The following is a 13,965-nucleotide window of genomic DNA, read 5'->3' as shown; positions in this document are numbered from 1 at the left end:
AAGGGTAGAGGGTGAGAGAGGGGGTTAGAAAGAAGGCTGGGATTGCTAAAAGCTTGCCGGCTAAATGGCACCATAAAATAGGTTCCCTGCTCTTTTGCCTGCAGAGAGAAGGCATGCCTGGAGGTGTGATTCCCCCCACCCGCCCCCTCCCTAAATGGGGGAAATGAATTGTGTAATTTATTGCAAACGTGCACACAGTGAGATTAGATCAGCATATCCCATCAAAGGAACAACAATCAATCAGCCTATAGTTAACAGCTTGAAACACATAAACCAGGGCACCTAATGGCTTTCCAATTTAACAGATTGATAGACTTATCCAGTCCTAAGGGATGAATTAAGAAAACCGGGTACTTTCACACAGGCACAGGCACTTTTGACAGAACCTTTTACCCCTCTAGTTTACTTACAATCTTTACTTCTGAGTATAGAGATAAGGTTAACCTGGAATTTAAGACAAAGTTAGTTTTCCCTCTTTTTTCTCCCCCTTTCTATTTGAGAAAGCACAGCAGAGCTGATTTGTTATTCAGATGAGGCGGGAGTGGAAGTGTGTCAGATGTGGAGAATGGGCTCATTTTAATGACCTGATTATCGTGGGTCATTTGGAACTGTGAAATCAAGGGAGCTATTGAAAGCCACTTAACAATATCTAAATGTGGCCCGGGCGACCCACTCAACCAAGGATGTAGTTTTTTAAAAAAGGAACTTGTTTGTCTCGTATCTTATTAATCACGTAATTGATTGATTGCAAAATATGGTAAAAGATTAGTTAGACATTTTGTGAAATTTGCTGCTTTACATTCTTGCTGAGAGTTCATTAAAAAAGCATTTATACAACACTTGTGTGTCTGTATGAGAACACAGAGAAAAAGCTAGGCTGGCTTTCTCCAAAGGTTAACCCCCCCCCCCCAAAAAAAATTCGTAGAGCAGATTTCATTGAAAATCCTCAACACTTAAAAAGAAAAAGGAAATTTGTGAGAGTGTGTATAACTGCTGCATGAGGCTTCAGTAATTTTTGCTATTTCCTGACTAGACATAGTTTGATCTCCAGTAAAACTAATTAGCTGCAGCTTCAGTTCAATTCACTTTTATTTACATTTTATATTTTATTTACATACCGAATCACAACAACAGTCATTTCAAGCTCCTCAACATGTTTTATATTGCAATACTATAATAGAGAGAAAACTCCAACAGTCAAACTGACCTCATTTGAGCAACCACTTGGCGACAGTGGGAAGAAAAAACTCCCTTTTAACACGAAGAAACATTCAACAGAACCAGGCTCAGGGAGGGGTAGCCATCTGCCGACCGGTTGGGGGTGAGGGGATGAAGACGGGTCAAGATCAAGATACACACTTTGGAGGAGAGCCAGAGATGAATAATAACTAAGCATTAAATGCACAGACGTGTAAACACATAGTGAGGGGAAAAGAAACACTAACTAACGACTGATTCACTGTTACTTAATCCAGGCCTAACTACAAGCTTTATCAGAAAAGAAGGCTTTAAGCCTAATCTTGAAAGTAGAGAGGGTGTCCATCTCCCAAATCCAAACTGGGAGCTGGTTCTACAGCAGAGGGAAGACTCTGCTTCCCATTCTACTTTTAAATACTCTATTGGAACCACAAGTAAACCAGTAGTCAGGGACTGCTCTGTTGGGATCATCTATCCATTCGCTTATCCTTTTTCAGGGTCACGGGGAGTGCTGGAGCCTATCCCAGCTGTCATATGGCAAGAGGCGAGATGCACCCTGGACAGATCGCTAGTCTGTCACAGGGCTAACACACAGAGACAGACAACCATTTGCGCTCACATTCACACCTATGGGCAATTTGGATTAATCAATCCCCACAAACTTGACTGCATGTCTTTGGACGGTGGGAGGAAGCCGGAGTATCTGGAGGGAACACAAACACGGGGAGAACATGCAAACTCCACACAGAAAGACCCCAGCCTGATGGTGGAATTGAACTCAGGACCTTCTTGCTGTGCGGCGGCAGTGCTAACCACCGGGCTGCCTTTTGGGATCGTCTAGTATTATTCTTTCGTCAAGATAAGATGGGGCTGATTATTCAAGACTTTGAATGTAAGGAGAAGGATTTGCTTCTTGCTCCAGCTTCACATGTAATCTAAAAAATGTTTTAAAAAGACATTTGGAGCAGGATATGCCAAACTTTTCCAATTTATACAGGCACTGGGAGGTTATGGGGCATTTTGTACACATAGTCTGCCTGATGACTATATGTTCAGCAACTTTGTAATATTAGTAGACCAAGTGAGTAGTTCAGCAGATACTAGAGCAAACCTTTACTGCAAAATCTTAACTGAACCAATTGTACTGAGTTATCCTTGTAATTTACTGAATGAGTAGCTTTCTGGAAGTCTGTCTGAATCAGTGGCTTAATTCAAAAAGCCTACCTCTACAATGAGCATCAGATAGCAGAGACATATGCAGATAAGGTTAACTGGCTGTACTGTCCTCTAAAGAGCTTGGCTACACACCCAGAGAACTTGTGTAATGCACTGTCAGCGTCACCATATTATCTTGTCCCCATCCACAGAGACAGCTGATCTCTCTGTGTCACTGCATAATTGAAGAGTTGTTGGTATCAAGGATGTGATCCTGACAGGGATGAGAAAGTGTCACCTTAGACCTCGACAAGCAGAGCAGCGGAACCACCTCAAGTGAGCCCAGAAACACAGACAGAGTGCACTCACAGGCCAGACATAGCTGACTATCTCCCCACGACTTCAGTCAGACTGCCACAGAAGCCAGTGGCCCGTAAGAAATACATGTAACTGATGTGTGCGCTCCAGTGTAATGAGAGAGACCGCCGCATTAAAGACTCACCAGTGCTTCTTCGTAGAATTAAGGAGGCACTTCAGAAAATGGATTGAGATTCAGCTCATGGGTTGGGAATGAGCCAAAATTGATTACTGATGGATCAATAAATTGGGTAATGAATAAAAGCCCATTACTAACCAATCAAAACTAACAGCAGTTTAACTGCCTCTTTGTCTCTGCTTTTCCATCAGCTCTAGTGGAAAACCTGCAGCTCTCTGACACATAGGGGGATGGATGCTCCAAAACTGAAGAGGATAACTGGGGAAATAACAAAAACAGAACAGGAGCAAGACTATTAAACTCAACGAAAATCTCACTTTTCCAGGTCAAAGAACAAAAAAACGTGTTTTTCTACTAGACACTAATGCTCATATCTTCCCTGTGGGCGAAGCTTTGCTGACCCTCTTGGTTGGTTTGTGAGTATAGCAAGGAGTATATGATCACGAACAGGGCTCAAATACAAATTCCCCCTCCCCATAACAGACAGTAATTGGTGTTTGTTTGCTCTCTCTTCTCCTTCTCTCTTGTCATGTTTTGGTAACAAGTGCTATTGCTGTCAACTGATTAGTATGTGTCCTCTGCCTCTTACAGCAGCTTTCAGGACTGCCTAATGACAGGTAATTTCAACAAAGACAAGAGAGGCCTGCACATACACATATATGAATTTGAACATATGCAGAGTAAGTTTATGTACTATGTGGACACCCTTGTCTTTTGCTACAAAAGGACCTCGTTTAATGTTTGGATTTACATTAGAAATACATAAATACATAAATAAATACATTTGAAGATGAAAAAAAGTATAACATATAAGTTAACTTAGTTACTCATTATAACACTTTTTTGTTTTCTGCACTCAGTTCGAGTCTCAAAGGGTTTGTTTTACTTTCATGTGTTGTTGTATGGGCTAATTTTCAAAATAAAATACATTTTGAGGAAGAATTTAATAAGAATAAGAAGAGTTTTAAGTGGGTATAAAATATTTTTGCTTTATTTAAAAGGTTGATAAGTAAGGGCTTTAGTGTCTATACAAATAAAGACATATATATAGTACATATACAGATACATCATATAATGTAGATAATAGAATTTTGCATTTGTCCTATACCAATCGTTAATGGGCCTCTCAAAATTGCTCTCTTCATATGTCAAGTATTCAGACCAAGCCTTGACAACTCTATCTTCCTCACATCTTAACACATGCCAAAGTCCTCAGGGCACCCAGGAAAATTAACCATTTAATAGCAATAAATAACAGAGTCTGACTCAAGGGGACTTCAAATCACTTTCTCTGTTAGGCACATACACACAATGAGTAGCCTCACATAGCTGCTTAACACCAAAAAATTCAATCAAATGTTTTATGACTGAGATAGAAGAGCATATGTAACACATTTTTTTTCCTCCATTTATGCAGACAACAACACAAGACATGTTTATAATACGCACTGTATTGCTAAATTGTGCACTCTGTTGTTTGGTTGGGAGGCATAAAAGCAAATCGACAACAAGAAAAAAAAGCTGTTGATATACAAAGCTTACTTTCATGTAACTGCACAAATTTATTTAAATACTTGGGCAGAAATCACACTTCAATTATACATATAAATGTTTTATTTTTATTTGTATTATTACATGCATTTTTGTCATCAATGAATGCATCAGAAATATAAAATATTAAAAGACAGGGAATTATGTGAACTTTTCAGATGTTTAAATAGATTTTGTTAATAACTGTTGTATAAATTCACATAAATAACATAAATGAAAGCAAATTTTTCTTTTTGTATTTTTTATTTTAGTATTTGTGTATTTACATAAGTAAAAGATAACGCTTGCGTCAACATTCGTTGGCCTGAAGGAATTGCGTAACCTGTTTGTTGAATCTGTGCTATTTCAGGCTCTTGGCTGAGCACTCCCACATTGATCCTTTTTTTCAGTTACAAATATATATTTCTTACTTATTTCCTTTTTCCCTCTTTGACAGTGTATGCAGTCATTACGCCTTGTATCAGTCAAAATGGAACATTGATTATTTGTAAAAACATAAGTGCAAATCAAATCAACAGTGCATAGGGAGAACTGCCTACCTGTGCACACGCTGGAAAAAGGGGGCAGTTATTGACCAATTGATTTGATGTGAAGGAGGGGCATTCTTTTTCCCCACAGTGGAAAAACCTTGACTGTAAGGCTAGCAATCACTCCACCACCTTACCTCCAACTACAACCACCTCTAATACCCAACTGTGTCCTCAATCTCCTATCCAATGGGCCCAAGTATGCAACTTTTCCGTCAGCACGTTATGTATTTGGCTTTCTATTTCACTTTAATAGGGGAGAAATTGGCAACATATTCTTTTACAGCCCCCTGGCACCATTAGAAAGCCTGCTGTCATTTGGATTATTTATGAAAAACTATTTCATGCTTACTTACATTTGCCGCTTATTTTCCCCCAGTGTGACCTGCAGCAGATTTAGTTCCATTTTGAAAGCCTTAAAGCCAATTCTTTATGTCTGCAGGTCAGCCTTCTCGATTGAGTCGAGATTGAAATACCAGTGTGTAGTGGGAAAGGTATGGCAAGAGGAAACCAATAGTCTTTTATTGTGTAGGGGGCTATAGCAAAGAGAAAAGGAAGGGGGATACTGAAGGAGGTGAAACGATAGAGGGGTAAGAGCGGGGGGGGGGATTTAGGCAGATATAGAATTGGAGACACCTGCAGAAATAAGAGGCAATGCAATGGTGAAAGCTGAGGAATGAATGCCACACAAACACCAAGCTGCTCTGCTCTGCTCTGGAGCAGCAAAGACAACAAAGACCGGACAAGAACTGAGTCAGCAAACTGAAGAAAGTAAAACCAGAAAAGACATAAAAAGAAAGTGGTCTTAAATCTCTGGGTTTTTATACTTCATCCAAAAACATGTCAAATACCATTCCAAGCACAGTGTTTTACAAGGTCTACAATGATAAACTTTACCGGGGCGTTTTGTTTGTGTTTTTCTCCCCCGTGTTTCTGTAATCTGTACTCATATTCTTGTCTATACAAGAAAATTGGTAATCTTTGTTTTTCAACATATCAAATGAATCAAAATAAACTTCCCCACTAAGGAGCTCGACAGGGCAGGACAAAGCAGTCACACTCTCCTTAGGAGCATGCATCTATACTCATAATCCCATACTGTATGAGATGGGGTCTTTCACTCCCCATTGAGCACAGGCGTGCACACACACACACACTTTTGATCTGGGCTTGGCCTGGGCTTTATACAGCGACCTTAATAAACTGCGGTGTGGCTGAGCAGGTTTGTCACTGTCACAGGTAAATTATGTAATTAATGAGGGTGTAGTGGATTGGATAGGAGCTGGGGTGTTAGATTTTAAACACCTCTCCAGCTGACTGCGTTTGGGGAGGCCCAGCTGGACACAGCCAGCAGATCGATACGGGGTCAGGGGTCAGTCAACCCTCCTATTATGGCCAAGGTAGCTCCCATCATCATCTGGCTAACGATGCCTGGAGGAGGTCCAGTGATGGAGTCACTGCAGAGAGCAGCTTTTGGAGCATCAAACTGAGAATGGTTTGGTTTCAACTTCCTGCCTACGAGATTTGTTAGCACTGTTAAAAAAACTTCACCATGTTTGGCAAGTTTCATGTTATGTTACTAAGAAGTAGCAGGAATAATTATGTTTGCGTAGTGAATGCAGTTTCCTTTATGTTAAATGTGTTATGTGAGAAAATATGAGGGATTTTTTTTTATGTGCTTGACACAGAAAAACTACAATATTGGTAAAAATAAAATAAAATAAAAGACCATAGTGTTTGCCATCTATTGAATCATGGGATCCTTGTCTTTCTGAAAATAGTTTACTAATATTTTTTTTTTTATTTCATTTTATTTTATTTTAGATGAATGTTTGAGTTCCCCACTATTAAAGAATTTTGAGAGTTTTTCCTTTTCCATGCTTCACTGTGCTATCAAATTTATCTTTGTGGTTTTTGTGTAATCTTGTGTAATCTTGCTGAAAAACCACACATGAAGCACTGAATATGTACCACCGCCGTGGGGCAAAAGGCAGTCCCATCAGCCCATTAGCCTCTGGCTAATGTCAGAAAAGAACAAAGTAAACAGCAGGGGATCATGGGAAACTGGTCAGACTGGTTTAAGGCAAGGCAAGGCAAGGCAAGGCAAGTTTATTTGTATAGCACAATTCAACAACAAGGTGATTCAAAGTGCTTTACAGAGACATTAGAAACAAGAACAAATAAAAAGCATGATTTAAAATTGATTAAAACAAGCAAATAAACTAACTAACTAATTAACAAACAAACAAACAAACAAACAAACAAAACAGTATATAAAATCAAAACAGATAAAATCAGAACAGTAGATAAAATCAGTAGTTAAATGTAAGTTTTGAAATTTAAGCTTAAAGTGTGGATTTGGTGCTTTATTCAAATGCAGCTGAGAATAGGTGAGTCTTCAACCTGGATTTAAATAAACTGAGTGTTTCAGCTGATCTGAGGCTTTCTGGGAGTTTGTTCCAGATATAAGGAGCATAAAAGCTGAATGCAGCTTCTCCGTGTCTGGTTCTGACTCTGGGAACTGATAAAAGACCGGATCCAGATGACCTGAGGGATCTGGATGGTTCATACTGGGTCAGGAGGTCATTGATGTATTTTGGTCCTAAACCATTCAGAGCTTTATAGGCCAGCATCAGAACTTTAAAGTCTATCCTCTGACGGACAGGCAGCCAGTGTAAGGACCTCAGAGCTGGACTGATGTGGTCCACTTTTTTGGTCTTAGTGAGGACTCGAGCAGCAGAGTTCTGAATGAGCTGTAGTTGTCTGACTGATTTTTTAGGTAGACCTGTAAAGATGCTGTTACAGTAATCAAGCCTACTAAAGATGAATGCATGGACTAGTTTTTCCAGGTCCTGTTGAGACATCAGATTTTTTATCCTTGATATATTCTTGAGGTGATAGTAAGCTGACTTTGTTATTGTCTTAATGTGTTTTTCTAAGTTTAGGTCTGCATCCATCACTACACCCAAATTTCTCGCCTGGTTTGTGGTTTTTAGATTTATAGATTGAAGTTCTCTGGTGACCTGTAATCGTTTTTCTTTGGCGCCAAAGACTATTACCTCAGTTTTGTTTTTGTTTAGCTGGAGAAAATTGTGGCACAACCAGTCATTGATTTCCTCAATGCATTTACCAAGAGCCTGTACAGGGCCTCGGTCTCCTGGTGACATTGTGATATATATTTGTGTGTCATCTGCATAGCTGTGATAGTTTATTTTGTTGTTGTTTATAATCTGTGCCAGTGGGAGCATGTAGATGTTAAACAGAAGGGGTCCCAAGATGGAACCTTGGGGAACTCCACATGTGATACTTGTCTGCTCAGATGTGAAGTTACCTATTGATACAAAGTATTTCCTGTTTTCTACGTATGTTTTGAACCAGTTTAGTACAGTTCCTGAAAGACCTGTCCAGTTCTCCAGTCGTTTGAGTAATATGTTGTGGTCAACTGTATCAAATGCTGCACTGAGATCCAGTAAAACTAGGACTGACATTTTTCCACTGTCTGTATTCAGACATATGTCATTAAACACTTTGGTCAGAGCGGTTTCAGTGCTGTGGTTCTGTCTAAAACCTGACTGGAAGGCATCGTAGCAATTATTCTGTTTTAAGAAGTAACTGAGCTGTTGAGAAACTGCTTTTTCAATGATCTTACTTAAAAACGGGAGATTTGAGATCGGCCTGTAGTTGTTCATTTGTGTCTTGTCAAGATTGTCCTTTTTCAGTATAGGTTTTATTACAGCAGTTTTTAGTGATTCTGGAAACACACCTGATAATAAAGAAAAGTTGACGATCTGTAACAGGTCTGACTCTAAAGTCTTTGAGACCTTTTTGAAAAAACTTGTTGGCAGGACATCTAAACAGCAGGAGGAGGAGTTCAGTTGACCTAAGATGTCCTCCAGGTCTTTGCTGTTAATAGGTTGAAACTGTTTCATGGTGTTTAAACAGTTTTTTGGTGGACACAGTACATATCCTGGATCTGCTGTTGATGTACCAATTGCTTGTCTAATTTTTTGGATTTTTTCTGTGAAGAATTTGGCAAAGTCATTGCAGGCCATGGTCGAATGAAGTTCAGCTGCCACTGACACAGGAGGGTTTGTTAGCCTGTCAACTGTAGAAAATAAGACCCGAGCATTATGGCTGTTTTTAGTGATGATGTCAGAGAAGTAGGACCTCCTTGCATTCCTCAGTTGTAAATTATAATTGTGAAGTTTCTCTTTATAAATGTCATAATGAACCTGGAGGTTTGTTTTTCTCCATCTGCGCTCAGCTTTCCTACACTCTCTTGTTTCTTTTTTCACCAGTGTGGAGTTTCTCCATGGAGACTTTTTCCTTCCAGAGATAACCTTCACCTTAATGGGAGCAATAGTGTCCATTACATTTAACATGTTAGCATTGAAGCTATTGACGAGCTCATTGACTGACCCTCTGGGCAGGTCAGGTGTTAATGGGAAGACCTGGTTAAAAATTGCACTACTGTGTTCAGTTATACACCGTTTTGTGATCACTGTTGTTGATATATTTGTGTGGGCTGAGATTTTACTTTCAAAGAAAACACAATCAATAATTTTAAGCCTATTGACTCTGCTCATTACGTTACACTTTTTGTAATGATGAATATTGTCAAAGCTAGTGGCTGTAAATTAAAATTAAGTGAACCTCTTTCCTCTTATCTTGACATCTTTACTGTTTTTCTAGTTTTAAATTATAAATATATTAAAATTACCCTCAAATTGGATTTGTTTCTGAAACAAATAACATTTCCTTTATTTCAAAGTGTTCTGTTGAACTTTGATATTGTCTGTTTAATCTGTTCGGTTTTGTATAGGATGTCAGTTGTTACATAACACACATGAGTGCAACTCCTTCAGTCCTTTTTCTTTGCCTTTAAGCCAATGAACAACTTCAAGAAGTAAAGTTTTGTACACTAATTATTTTCAAGTATGTATCAACTATGTATCTTTGTGAGATTTAAAAAATAAAAGCATATCACAGATCTGCCTTCAAACGGCTGAAGCCGATTTTATAATCTAGGATGTCCGCTCCTATTAGAGATGTCCATTTCAAAGCTCTACACAGCAGAGATAAGGAAGCAGCTCTAAGCCAGTCACACAAACATTAAAACTCAGTTGATATTTTAAGTGTCCCTCACCTTTCTGGGATCTTTGGGGTTTTTATCCTGTAGGTGCCCGAAGGAATACTGTGGCCAGTTTTGTTCGTGACGTTGATACATTATTAATATTACAGGGGAGCATGGGAAATCGTTTCTGGCCAGATTGCATTTGATCAATATCCTCAAAGGGCAGAAGCCTCATTAATCTAAAACTTCCTTCACATTAGCACAACTGTCCAATTCAGACAACTCTTTACTCAAACTCAATAGCCACTCAGATCCAGGAATACTGGGACCTGCTTTGTTAACAACTTGATATCGATAAATAACAGAGCATTATTCAGGTTTGGGTTTGTTTTTGGTTTTTTGGACAACAGAAATGGGTGAAAAAAAATATTTCTCCTAGGTTTATGTATTTATACACTCAGAATTAAAAAGAGGACAATTTTTCTTGTTATGTCTTATTTTTAATTACACTGGGACTTTGTGTTCTACTTAAAGAGATGGTAGGGGGAATTTATTCATATTCTGTGCTACCTTACAATAATAAATTAGTAAGAAGTTGTTTCATAGCATTAAGACATGATAAATGAAACGGGTAAATGACATGAATATAGTATTTTCAAAGAAAATGTAAAAAAATAGCATCAATGTAATTTGAGAGGTAAAACCAACAAAAGTGAACATAAATACTAAAAGTCAAACTGAAATCATGTAACTGCCAATTGAAAGAAGAATAATCAAACTCCTTTTTCATATCAGATAATCTTTTAAGTAGTTTCTAGAGCGAACATGCAGGATATGCTGCGTGACTAGTTCACTAACTGTCGTTGAGCTTTTGATGACTAATCAGGTCAAACAAGCAATATGAAAACTTTACTTTGAGTTATAGGAAACATTAATGTTCAATTTTAAATACAGCAAAATTAATTCATATCCTAATTACTTTAGAAAACAATTAGCAGACTAATTGCTAAAGACATTGGTTAACTGAAGTCTCTTTTTAAGCAGTGTATCACGCATGCTGAGAGTTGACGCTCTGTGTTCCCCATAGGTATTTAAGGATGTGCCAGTGGATGCACTATATTATCTTCCTATGGACAGGCTAATCCATTATCAGTCTTCTTGCAGCAAGAGTGAAACGCTCGTATTAGGGCAACTGTGCGTTCAGAGGCATCATTCAGGACAATGAGCTATAGCAAGAGAGTGACAAGGTAGAAAAATGTCCCCACTTTTCAGGCTGTACAAATGACGTTTGGCCATGATAACTCACAACTGGACACTTCATTTCAAGTTGGGAGCTAGCTGGCCAGTCAAAAGCTATTATACCATCTTCTTTATTTGTGGTCCACGGTTTTGGTAGTGGGACCATCAAATAAATACTGCTAAAATGCCACTTCAGTCAAAAATATTGGCCAATTCTTTCTCGTTCGTGACTGGGTCCGGATGACAACCTGTTTCTGATGGTATAAACCTTTAAGAGTGAGGTGGTGGGTATGATGGCATCCATCATACTCAGCAACACCATGAGTTAGTGCTGGATACATATGCAAGTGAATGAGACTGACCAATGCTGCCAGTCCCTTGCAGCCTTTCTTTGAGCACAACAGTCAAATGAATTGATTACCAATTTATCATTGGGGGAATTGCTTGCTTAGAGGAATAATCACTCAGCGATAAAGAAGAAATGGCTATGAATACATTTCAAGGATGACAATCTTTGAGGAGTAATAGTATAATTTGTCACTTGTGACAGTCTATTTGATTGTTCTGGATATTTCAGCTCGGTGGAATATTGGACAGAATCACTCCAGTTTGTGAGATTTGGGCTAAGATGTGTGTGAATTTGTCGAGAGGTGCTTTAATACGGTAATAAGGGAGTCAGAAGAACACGCTTAGACTTCCTAAGGTGGCAGCGGCTTTATCACGCATCGCCTCATAAAGTCCCATCATATCTGTTCGCCACTATTATCAAATGGGTGTTTAGTGTGCTTTTGTGTGCCTGTGTGTGGGTGTGTGAAAGAGAGAACACCAGAATGAGTGAACGGCCTCAATTGTGTCTGCGAGCTGTGGGTGATGACATTAAAACACAAAAGGATCGGCACAAAACGTGAGTTGATCCCAGCTCAAGGCGAAAATACTGTAGGATCACAAAGATTGTTGAGGTTTTGTAAGAAAAATAAGCCCATCCTCCCCACTGAACTGAAACATTTCTCTTTTTGTTCATATTCTCTCCTGCAGCCCAGGCAGCTATGGTCAAACTTGGGTCAATAAAGTGTCTGTCTGTCCATTGAGTTGCCACATCTATCATAAGATGAAAGTTTGTCTTTAAAGGAGAGATAGAATTCAGTGAGGAGAAAGTGGGACCTTTCTGTGAGGCATGCAGGAAATTAATCAAGGAAATGGGGTTTTTGGTGTGCCTATATCAAATCTAATCTATCCTTTGTCCACATGTAGCTAGCTCCAAGCCTCACCAATCAAGAGCGACACGCTGGTTTTATGAAAAGCCACTTGTTCCCTGCATAATTGGGGGGTCTCACTGCTGAGTTAAATGGGCGGTGGAGGTGGAGGTGGAGGGAGAGGCAGTCTTGTTTGCCCATGTAAAGTGTGATCCAGATAATAGCATTCTCATCAAAGGCGGCAATTACATTCATTACAACAGCGCAAGGCGCGCCTGCAAGGAAATTAAGTGGTGAGAGGAAAGAAAAGCTTAATATATACCTCCTTTATCCTATCCCCCACCTCTTAGTTCTTTTTCAAATGCTCCACGTGGAGCGGGAGACCTCAAGAAAGAAACAGTCTCAGTAGAAGAAGAATAAATCTCGTCAAAGTCCCCCTTCACCTTTCTCCCTCCAAGAGGCTCCCGTCTACCGTTACTATGGCTGCACTTGTCTAGGATTAAAAAGCTTTTCCAGAAGGGTGATCTCTAATGCAGCTCTTACACAAGCCCAACAAATGACACCAAGTCTTAAAAAACTGGTCAAGGCCTTCTCTAAATTAAATTCCAATTTCTTTCAGGAGAGGAAGAGCAAATTAATTGTCCCGTGTGGCATTAAACCACAAACAGCCTGTAAATCAAGCGGTTAAGAGGAGAAGGGAACCTTTTCATTCAGGCCTTTTAAATGTGAATCAGAGTAAGTGGATAACACTGTAGCCTTCTCAAAGGCAGGTGTTATCCCGGCACAAATTTTACATGTGGCAGACTGTGTATATTCAAACTCACTCATATAAATTAGATTAGTCATGTAAAGGCTTTGAGTTCAAGTCAGACCTTTAGAAAATGTTAAGTATATGAGTGATTGTGATTCAAATAGACCAAAATTTTGATGTAGAATCCATGTGTCTGTTTGTACAATGTTTGACAGTAAGCTTCAACACATCCTTTTACATAGGAAAGTCATATAAAATCACATACCATGTGTAAATGTAAGTCCAAATAAACTCTATTAGAGTAGCACCTGCTGTCAGTCTTATAATACATTGCTCACTGTTGAGCATTGCATTAATGCAAAATTAAGTTTGAACCTTAAGTATTTTTAGACTTAATAAATTACACCTTCAAAGTGAAAGGCCTCATTGGTTCTAACTTTAGGAAATGTTTAGCAGGAAGTACAACACAAGATTATTGCTTCACTAATTGATATGGCAGGAATTAAAAACAAAACTACTGAAACAAATGAGAGCACAGAGAAGTGCGCACTTTGTCTTTTGGTGGCGACAAATCATTGTGGCTGCGTGTAAATTATTCAACAGGATCAGGCCCCAGAGGAAACCTGAGCATAATTAAATTGCAATAAAATAACATTAGTGTGGACAGGCTGTTAGAAGGTGATGTAATTGGCTGCTCCGGTGGTCATGGTTCAACTGATGAGGTCGACTGTCATGTCTTCCGCTGGTCCTGTTCGTGCTGTCCCTGGGACTGGGAGCTGACG

Source organism: Mchenga conophoros, linkage group LG13 (assembly GCF_057382185.1).
Source record: "Mchenga conophoros isolate Kocher_MC1m ecotype Shallow Benthic linkage group LG13, M_conophoros_male_GT1.1, whole genome shotgun sequence".
In the NCBI taxonomy this organism is placed as follows: Eukaryota; Metazoa; Chordata; class Actinopteri; order Cichliformes; family Cichlidae; genus Mchenga; species Mchenga conophoros.
This window is presented reverse-complemented; position numbering follows the sequence as displayed.